This window comes from Ictalurus punctatus, chromosome 12 (assembly GCF_001660625.3).
Source record: "Ictalurus punctatus breed USDA103 chromosome 12, Coco_2.0, whole genome shotgun sequence".
Lineage (NCBI taxonomy): Eukaryota > Metazoa > Chordata > Actinopteri > Siluriformes > Ictaluridae > Ictalurus > Ictalurus punctatus.
In genome coordinates, this window is record NC_030427.2 from 2,000,518 (window position 1) to 2,011,640 (window position 11,123).

Below are 11,123 nucleotides of genomic sequence, written 5' to 3' on the forward strand. Positions count from 1 at the left end.
AAGATTGCGTAGAACGACAACTTCTTCCATTACAAGGGCTACATCACCACAGTCACACGGAATAGGGTCCATCGCGTCATCCACAACTGTACTGATTCCAACAGTCACGCCCTTGATTAACTCTTCTTCAGAATCTGTGTGCTGTATTAAAAACAAAGACAAACTTTAAAATGTGCTTTCACACATACATCCTCACAAGCGCAGCGACTTAAGAACAGAGTGAACCGATCTTAACTTTACTAGTCATCACACAAGATGAATTAATATCAGAAGGTGGAAAAAAAAACTCAGTACAACGTCCTGAAATTCATCATCTCTCATGAAAATAAAACAAGGTAAACTCCATCAATACGTGGATATCAATACTCCATATCAATACGTGGACTTCCATTATCCGAATATCTTCCAACATCTTACTTTCCTCACAGACACTTACCTCACAGATCTGTAAGAACTGACATGGATTCTCCCGCATGGACAGTGGCAGCCCCAGCAGTACTGCAACCCTCTTCCTGTGATTTGATGCCTCAAAAGTACAAATATTTTATATTCAGATTATGCAGGACAAGAGAAATAGCAAGAAAGGAAATGACCACAGTATTTACAAAACAAGTACACTTGAAATAAACCTACTCACATTTTTATCCAGGCTCTCCAGTATGGCACTCCTTTCTGCGATGTCTGCATGGCGCCTCGAGCGGTACAAATACAGCAGCTTTGAGGCGTGTTTGTCAAGACCCTCATAAAAGAACTTGCTCAGGTCCATCGACACAAGTCTGGTGAATTCTGCGCTGATCTTCCGTCATTACAGAACATCAAACAAACATGACACAGAAACATGTTAAACACTGCAAAAAAAAAAAAAACACTCATTTGAATTTTCACAGTGCAGGTCAAAGGTCATAAGGTTCCATTCCAAAGTACTACAGCACTGCTGTACAATGTAGCCAAGTCCATAAAGTTACAGGTTACTTTAGGTAAAAGAACAAAAAAAATGCAAGTTTAATCATTTTTTCATATTGGATATGACAAAAAAGACAGTTCTATCAGTGCCTAAAGTAATTCTATGAAGAAAAGTCAATCAAAAATGTAATAAACAGTGTACACAAGCAAGATCAGGACCAGAGTAATAGATTCTCACCAAATCTCGATAAATTTCATGGCCAGCGGTTCATATACATATTGATATTGTAAGCAAAGCTAATGAGGAAGCACTACAGTGGAAGCAGGAGCATCAGAAAATGAAAGGTTATTATATATATTTAAAAAAATACGTTCAAAGACCTGCATACTTAAACAAACTGCTTAAGATCAAAGTGCGAGCATAATCACAAATATTAACACAAGAAAGTTCGGATCATTTTACTGACTCGGATCTTTGAATCTCGTTCAGCAAAATGAACGACTCTTTTTTGCATCATTTCGTTCATTTCAGCAGAATAAAGTTAAAATGTTACATGTTAAATTCCCCAACACCTCTAGTACTTACGCAAACGTTGATCACATTTGGAATAAAAAATAAACTATAGGCTACTGCAACTTATGAGAAACAGAAATGATTGATTAATTGCTTAGCATTAGCAGTCTGTTAGTTCACTTCCCGATCCGAGTCGTTCTTCTTTTGTCACGTCACATTTGATCAGTTCACGTCTCAAGTCTTCAGGCTCGAGGCATTCGTTCATCACGTGACTGCCCCATATTCTGAATGCAGTGGGGCTGTGAAGTGATGAACGAACGACTCGAACCAAAGACTCCAGAGGTGAACTAATCATTTCTGTTTCTGAGTACAGAACCTATGGGGATGTGGCTGCGCATGCGCGTTCAAAAATTAACGGCTCACTCTCTGAGACAACTCGCTGTTCCCGAATCATATTAAAGATTCGTTCAAAATGAACGATTCCTTCACGAACGACACATCACTACGCAGTGCGCCAGCACTTAATTAAGTTCTCTCTCACAGTTTTTGCTCTTGTAACACCACGCACCTCCCGCTCTTTATTCTCGCATTCAAATTAAAAAATAAAATAGATAAATAAACACTGAATGTGGTACACACACATATTTACATATTGTGATATTTAGCAATATCTCAATATATCTGAATATATGGCATTTCATAGGTATATACATGCACTACATATACATGTTTACATGGTAGTTTATTAATCAGAGTATTGTCTTAATCGGGTTAATAGTGGAGTATTGTTGTCCATGTAAACGCACTGATTGACTCCCTTCCATACAGACAGCAATACACCATGACATCAACACACGATGACATCACGACCCATGACATCAAATTCTAAATTACAAATTTGTTTTGATTCAAACCGGTCAGTGATCATTGTTGTCCACAAAACCTGAGAAGACGCACACAGCCCAACCAGGAGACCAAATTGTTGTGGAAATCATCAAAGAAACACTCACAGACCTCTGACGTCCTCTGAAGGTAAAAAAAAAAAGGTTTATTACAGAAAGATGGTTAAAACAGGATAGAATGAAGCAGGATAGATTAATGAGAGCGCTCTGAAGCGCTTGTGCTGAACCACTACTGTAGATATGAAACGCAGAGCACGACACACTTTTGTGTACCGATCTAAGTGACATGACATGGCCTTCTTAGGCCTTATCCTCTGATGAGAATGAAACAGAACAAGAACAACACTATTACAAAGTAAAAATGAATCATTTCCCTCACAGGTGTACCCCGCCTGGTGCCCGATGCTCCAGCTTTCCCGACACCCAGTAGTAAAGCGGTATAGAAAATGGATGGATATACATTTTATATTTCTCAATCAATCATTACAGTCTGTTAAGAACTCGGGAATTTCTATAATATCCACTGAAAAGTTAAAAGCGTACGGCACAGCATTGTTTTGTCATAGGTTGATATCATCACACCTGAGTGATGAGCCCACATACATAAAAAGAAAAAGAAAAACAGACAGCAATTCCATCAAAATTTTCCGGATTATGGGTTTACCATATTGTAGTGTTACAACCTGGAACCTGGAACTGACTTTTATATTAAAGTGGGGGATCAGTACACACTAAAATAATACGTAATACAATAAAATCACAATTTGTTAAAAATATTTACAAAACAAAACATTACTTAAACAACAAAAACATTACAGTTGTTATTTCATAAGTATTCATCCCCGTTGCTGTGAAAGCCCTAAGTTCGTTGGAGAGACACAAGGCCACAGCTTCACATTTTTGGATTGCTAATGAAGAGTTATATATTAGCACATTTTGTCATAATTTTTGGCCTAAAGTTTTTTTTTCCTGCTTGAGGAATAACAGAGACCCCGCGGGCGGTACATTTGCCGCTGCTGACCTAAACGTTCACCGTTTCTCCTACAAAATATGCAGAATAGCGTCGTCACTATTTTCCGATACACGTTAATACACCAAGACTTTACTTTGGGATCGAACGACGTCACAGGCACGGGTTACTCTGACTGGATAAATCCACGCGAGCTCATTGGATATTCATGAATTTGTCCGGCGCCTCCACCTGCCCAGTCTCCTGAATTTAAACGCTCGAGGCCGGTGCGTGTGCGTAACGGTCCCTGACCAGTTTTAACGGCTCTGAGAAGCGATAAGGGATCAGAGAACTATCAAAAGGAACCACATAGCAGGTGTATGATCTCACATATGGGAAATATTTCACACGTGATCATGTGGCTCTTAGAAATTACTTTGGGTGTGTTTTTGTTTGATTATTTAGGCTACGTCCAGGTTGCTTGACAGCTCTAACGGTCAATTTTGACAACATTAATGCTATAGCTTGTTATTGTTAGTGATTTTCAGCTGTTACTGAAGATGAATGTGTTATGTGTTAGCTAGCCACCTACTATCTAGTTAGTGCTAGAGAGTAATTGCTACATTCAGTCTCCTTTTTTTCTCCCTTCTGGCTACAGATCTTTTTAGCTGATATGGAAAACACTGATGCAACTTTTGGCACCTTCATCAACCCCAACTACTTCCCTGGAAAGTTGTGGCGTTTGGTGAACGATCCCCAGATTTGCTCAGTCTGGTGGGACGACAGCGGGGAAGGGATACTTGTTCATCAGGAAACATTCGAAGCCGAAGTGCTATTGTCCCAACCCACACATTTGTCTGAGTACTTCAGGACAACTGACTTCATTAGTTTCGTTCGCCAGCTGAACCTGTACGGCTTCAAAAAACAACGCACGAACATCTCGGACAAGCAGTCGTACAACTCTTCGATTAAAGCCCAACTGCACCATTTTCATAACCCGTACTTCAAACGGGATAAGCCCGAGCTCCTGCTCGATATAAAGCGACGCACGCCTCTCAATAAGGCCAAGCTCGCCGGCTTAAAGGTGACGGGCAGGACGCCCAGACGTTTCTATCACGTGATGCAGAATTCAGCACAGGAAACCTCTGGCTTAATGAGAACAGGTTGGTAGTGTTTCAACAAGCAGATGAAAAGAATAGACAGAATATATTCATTCATTCACTTCAGTAACAACTTTAGCCTGGTCAGGGTCATGACGGATCCAGGGCCTATCCCGAGAAAACTGGGCACCCTGAATGGGACGCCAGTTCATCGCAAAGCACCGTGCGCACACACACATTAACACACTCGTTCACACATAGTGCCAATTTACCATGAACACTCCACTTATAACCTGGAACCTGGAAGAAACCCACCTCAACCCTAGTCCACAGGTTTCTCCGCCACTGTGCGCATTCTTTAAATCTGGAAACATTTTAGCCCATGTCCTTCCAAAGACTGGATAGAGGAATCCATTAGCCTCAAAATAAAAAAAAAAAAGATTATGCATATATAGGAATGTGTAGAAAAAAAGAGAAAATAGACAAATATGATGAGAAAGCGTACGTCGTTTTGCTAGTACAGTGCCAGCTAGATAACTTTGCGGCCTCGGTCATCATCTGTAGTTTTAGTTTATCAACACTTGACTTGTCTCTGTCTGTTCAGGTTCAGTCTTGCTTGAACATCAGGGAACCCCTTACCACCATCCCTGTAATGTCCCTCAGCAGGAGCAGAGGAGCAACACACCTCATCACTCACAGTAGGGGTTTTACACACCAGGTGATGATTTAATACATTTTGACCCCTTTATAATAGCTGTGAGCTCAGCCTGAATTAGTATAAGCATTCGATCTGCACGCTACTTTAGTAAATACAGTAGTATAGTGCATTATTCTGACGTGTAGTTTAATTGTACGCAATTTAGGATGGAGCCCAGTCCATTGTTTCACAATTTCAGTGTTGGTGTTTCTATCTATCTATCTATCTATCTATCTATCTATCTATCTATCTATCTATCTGTCTGTCTGTCTGTCTATCTATCTATCTATCTGTCTGTCTGTCTGTCTATCTATCATCTGTCTATCTATATTTTGTCCACTTTTAACAGATAAAAATGAAGATAACGATATCGATGTGATTCTATGTTTTGATGTTAAACCTTCAGCGCATAATTCAGAGATTCAGAGTCTTCTAGTGAGTCATTCTAACAACTGTTATATGTTTAATGCCTGAACAACGTAGTTCTAAAGTTAGAAAAGAAAATAAATGCTGTAAACAAAAATAAATAAAAGCCCACAACGTGCGCATGCCGGATTTCACTATCTATTAACAGCTAATAATATCTATCTAGCAGCTAATATTTTACTTGAATGTGTCCCCTTTCACCAGCTCAAACTTCTCAGCATAAAATTAAAAGGGCTGTGGGAGTGTACAGGAGCGGGGTATCAACACCATTACAGTCCAGTGTCACAACATGATTGTCCTTCATGTCATTAGTCTGTACCTATAAGCAGGAAGTCCCACAATGCCTTGCAAAGAATGAACAAAAAACTGTGTGCAGAGGGGCTGCAGGAGCTGTGATATGGTTCCTGAATAATCTATCTTAGTGATGTGTTGTTTATGTCTTACCAAGAAATGAATGCTTTATTAACCTTCAATGTTTCCCACCCCCAGTGTATCAGCGCTGTAGCCCAGACGTCTTGGATTCAACAGTGCCATGCTCTCAACAACCAGCTGCTTCCTGCTCTCCTAGTGGCTATCACCCTGTAAGAACCGAGAAACCTTCTTAAGTTTATGCACTGTTCTGATCACTAAAAATGGCTAGTGTCGTTATTTTAGCCAGTGTAGGCATGTTAAGGTTTGATGGTACATGTTGCAGTATGAAGGGAATGCTGGGAGAACAGTCAAACAGTTAAAAGTAAAACCTCGGTGTGTAAATAATATTAATATGAATTCTCCCACTCATTGCTCAGGACTACTCAGTCGGATACGCTGACCCGATCGATCAGGATCCATACTGGAGAGCAGGTGATGTTCCAGAGTCCCGGACGAGTGACCTGGGCATAGAGAAAGAGGAACTGGACGCTATATTAGAGCTGGCGTTGGACATGCAGGTCAGATTAGATGATTTCCCATCAAGAACAGCCCCGAGTGTGTATCTGTGCTTACAGTGTAGTCAGCTGCCGTAGTACCATAAGGTCCAATAATCGGAATCCAGAACCAAGAACTGTTCACACGGTTCAAGAACATACAGTGCCCTCCACTAATATTGGCACCCTTGGTAAATATGAGTAAAGGATGCTGCGAAAATGTGTCTTTATTGTTGAGCCTTTTGACCTTTTGTTCAGCCTTCCTTGCTTATATTTACCAAGGGTGCCAATATTAGTGGAGGGCACTGTATGTGGTGTAAATTCCGTAGGTACGGAAAAACACTGACACCATAGTGTAACCATAAAATGTGTGCGGTGTAAATCAGTGTGTAGTCACCATTGTTAATGCGTATTATTCATTATATTCATTCCTTATTTCTGTTCTTGCTCCTGTTGTAAAATAATCAGCACATGACTGAACAAAACTTTTTCTTTTGTCACGAATTTGCAGTCAGAAGCTTATAGACTTGTTTGTGAGGTAATGGATTTGAGTTTATGGGTGCGTCTCAATCAGCTCCACAGGTCCGTAGTCAGGACACTGATCAGAGAGTGGACCATTTGAAGGACTGTCTCAATTGCGAAATCCTACCAGTGTGCACTGGCACGTTCGCTCCCTAAAAAATCCCACAATGCACCACGAAAACCAAGGAGCTTAGATGTTCACTATTTTCCCTTACTGAAAATGAGGCCATGATTTCAGAAGCCTCTCAGATCGAACAATGTGGCGGACGAACGCTGTTGTTGTAGATCTCAAATGGTTACTTACGTTAGCGATTTTTAACTTTATTTGACGTTCTATATATTGTTTATTTGAGTCTAACGACTTTAATGATTTTTTAAAACTCTACTAACTAGTCTACGATCCTACTTGAAGTACCATGACAGACAGATGAATATGACATATAATGTTAGAAAGATGTCCGTCCTGCATGTTGAGGTTACGTGCCAGTGGTGATGTTTTACAGCGCGAGTGCGTAGTCATGTTACCGGAAACTGAGTCATCAGTGTCCTAATGTGTAGTGAGTCAGGGTCTTTACCAGTGCCCGAGCTCATGTACACCATATACTGATCCACCACCTAGGGATCGAGGGAGCTGATCGAGACGCACCCTACCGTATGTTTGTGTAATGTGAAGCGTTAATGTTGTTTTCTATATATTTGATTTATTCAGGATGAAGTTGATGTCCGGACGTTGCTGCAGCTATCACTCACCTGTTAAGACAGCTTGAGTGGGTGATACGAACCCGTAGTGGTGCTACGAAAAATAATCTGCCAAACAAAATGAATCAAAGAGACAGAGACTGAATGCAGTCGATACAAAAAAAAATCATTTGTAAAATAGACATTTGATTGAATGACAGTTTACAGTTTTTATGTGTATTTTGGGAAAATATAAGATGTAAATTATGTCCAAGTCACTTGAGAGCATTACTGTAAATTAATGTAATCCTACAGCTCTCTAGATTATTTGTTGTAATAATAATAAGAAGGAGAATTGTGTTTCACATTTTTTAGACCTGAATGTTATAAATGTTAGGAAGATTTTTTATTTATTTTTTTATATCTTATCTTTTTTATTTATTCGTTTCAGGCATACTGTTTTAGTCTTTTTTACTCATGTACAAGCCGTTTATTTAGAAATGTGATATTTAGATATTTAAACAAAATCAAATTTCATATATCATGCAGTTTTAAGTAAAAAAATAAAGATATGGGATCGATTCATGAAAGGGTTCATTATTATACTCTGGCACGAATACGACACCTTTGTGTTGCTATATGAGTAAGAAACATAAACACCCATGTGGCCGGTGTTAGCCGCTGGAACAATATCTACGACTCTGTGTAGACCAGCACACTGGCAGGTACACACACCACAGGAAAACTGCAAATATTTGCCTGTGTTAAGAGCGGCCTGTTCTCCTGAAGCTCTTATTTAATGAAGTATAACCTTGTTGAAGGACAAACAGTTGGAGCTGTTTTAGTGATGTTTTAGTGTTGTAGCTCTATAGCTCTCTAGATTATTTGTTGTAATAATAAGATGATTTTGTGTTTCACATTTTTTTAGACCTGAATGTTATAAATGTTAGGAAGATTTCTTGTTTATTTTTTAATATCTTATCTTTTTTATTTATTCATTTCAGGCATACTGTTTTAGCCTTTTTAATGCTGCCTGACATGTAGAGAAGTAACTGTTACCAATAAAGTGAATTATTTCTTTTAACAGCATGTCCTGAAGTGCTTTATTCCTCTTATACTACAGCAGTTTTTATTTATTAAGGAACAACACATCATACCTGTTTATCTGTTTATAGCTGTGTTGTAGAAAGTCTGAGAAAAAAATTAGTTTCTTATCACTTGTGTTGTAAGACCTATAAACAGTCGATCCCCCACCAGCCTCTCATTTTTATTTTCTCTTGAAGTTCATACAACAACAACAACAACAAAATGCAGCTTGTCATGGAACATTTCAGTTGCCACACTACATTGTGCCTACATATTAGCCATCAGATAAGCACAAGTAAAAACTGTTTGACATGAACTACACATCAAAACTTTAGACACACTCATTCCGCATTTAGTCATCAAAACTCTGGACTAACACAAATGGGAACTATGGAAATTATATTACTCCTGAGGTGAACTAATCATTTCTGGTTCCGGTACAGAACCTATGGAGATGCTGCGCATGCACGGTCAAAAATGAACGAATCACTCGTGGTTCGCGAGTCATATTAAAGATTCATTCAAAATGAACGAATCACTCAGAGACAACTTCTTGTTCCCGAGTCATATTAAAGATTCGTTGAAAATGAACGAATCACTCAAAGACAACTCGTTGTTCCAGAGTCATATTAAAGATTTGTTGAAAATGAACGAATCACTCTCTGAGACAACTCGTTGTTCCCGAATAATATAAAAGATTTGTTGAAAATGGACGAATCACTCAAAGACAACTCGTTGTTCACGAATCATATTAAAGATTCGTTGAAAATGAACGAATCACACTTTGAGACAGCTCGTTGTTCCCGAATCATATTAAAGATTCCTTGAAAATGAACGAATCACTCTCTGAGACAACTCGTTGTTCCCGAATCATATAAAAGATTCGTTGAAAATGAACGAATCACACTTTGAGACACCTCGTTGTTCCAGAATCATATTAAAGATTCCTTGAAAATGAACGAATCACACTTTGAGACAACTCGTTGTTCCCGAATCATATAAAAGATTAATTGAAAAGGAACGAGTCACTCTCTGAGACAACTCGTTGTTCCCGAATCATATAAAAGATTTGTTGAAAATGGACGAATCACTCAAAGACAACTCGTTGTTCCCGAATCATATTAAAGATTCGTTGAAAATGAACGAATCACACTTTGAGACACCTCGTTGTTCCCGAATCATATTAAAGATTCCTTGAAAATGAACGAATCACTCTCTGAGACAACTCGTTGTTCCCGAATCATATAAAAGATTAGTTGAAAATGAACGAATCACACTTTGAGACACCTCGTTGTTCCAGAATCATATTAAAGATTCCTTGAAAATGAACGAATCACACTTTGAGACAACTCGTTGTTCCCGAATCATATAAAAGATTAATTGAAAAGGAACGAGTCACTCTCTGAGACAACTCGTTGTTCCCGAGTCATATTAAAGATTCGTTGAAAATGAACGAATCACTCAAAGACAACTCGTTGTTCCCGAGTCATATTAAAGATTTGTTGAAAATGAACGAATCACTCTCTGAGACAACTCGTTGTTCCCGAATCATATAAAAGATTTGTTGAAAATGGACGAATCACTCAAAGACAACTCGTTGTTCCCGAATCATATTAAAGATTCGTTGAAAATGAACGAATCACACTTTGAGACAGCTCGTTGTTCCCGAATCATATTAAAGATTCCTTGAAAATGAACGAATCACACTTTGAGACAGCTCGTTGTTCCCGAATCATATTAAAGATTCCTTGAAAATGAACGAATCACACTTTGAGACAGCTCGTTGTTCCCGAATCATATTAAAGATTCCTTGAAAATGAACGAATCACACTTTGAGACAGCTCGTTGTTCCCGAATCATATTAAAGATTCCTTGAAAATGAACGAATCACACTTTGAGACAGCTCGTTGTTCCCGAATCATATTAAAGATTCCTTGAAAATGAACAAATCACTCTCTGAGACAACTCGTTGTTCCCGGGTCATATTAAAGATTCGTTGAAAATGAACGAATCACACTTTGAGACAGCTCGTTGTTCCCGAATCATATTAAAGATTCCTTGAAAATGAACGAATCACACTTTGAGACAGCTCGTTGTTCCCGAATCATATTAAAGATTCCTTGAAAATGAACGAATCACACTTTGAGACAACTCGTTGTTCCCGAATCATATAAAAGATTAATTGAAAAGGAACGAATCACTCTCTGAGACAACTCGTTGTTCCCGAGTCATATTAACGATTCGTTGAAAATGAACGAATCACTCAAAGACAACTCGTTGTTCCCGAGTCATATTAAAGATTTGTTGAAAATGAACGAATCACTCTCTGAGACAACTCGTTGTTCCCGAATCATATAAAAGATTTGTTGAAAATGGACGAATCACTCAAAGACAACTCGTTGTTCCCGAATCATATTAAAGATTCGTTGAAAATGAACGAA

General features: G+C 38.8%; 1 long non-coding RNA gene across 1 annotated transcript; it reads left to right on the forward strand.

Moving 5' to 3' along the window:
* The first annotated feature begins 2,048 nt into the window (after positions 1-2,048).
* Positions 2,049-8,728, forward strand: LOC128634196 (uncharacterized). Its single transcript, XR_008397482.1, has 6 exons — positions 2,049-2,449; positions 3,927-4,431; positions 4,973-5,086; positions 5,981-6,072; positions 6,280-6,420; positions 7,628-8,728. It is a non-coding gene; the product is annotated as an uncharacterized LOC128634196 (long non-coding RNA).
* The last annotated feature ends 2,395 nt before the right edge of the window (positions 8,729-11,123 follow it).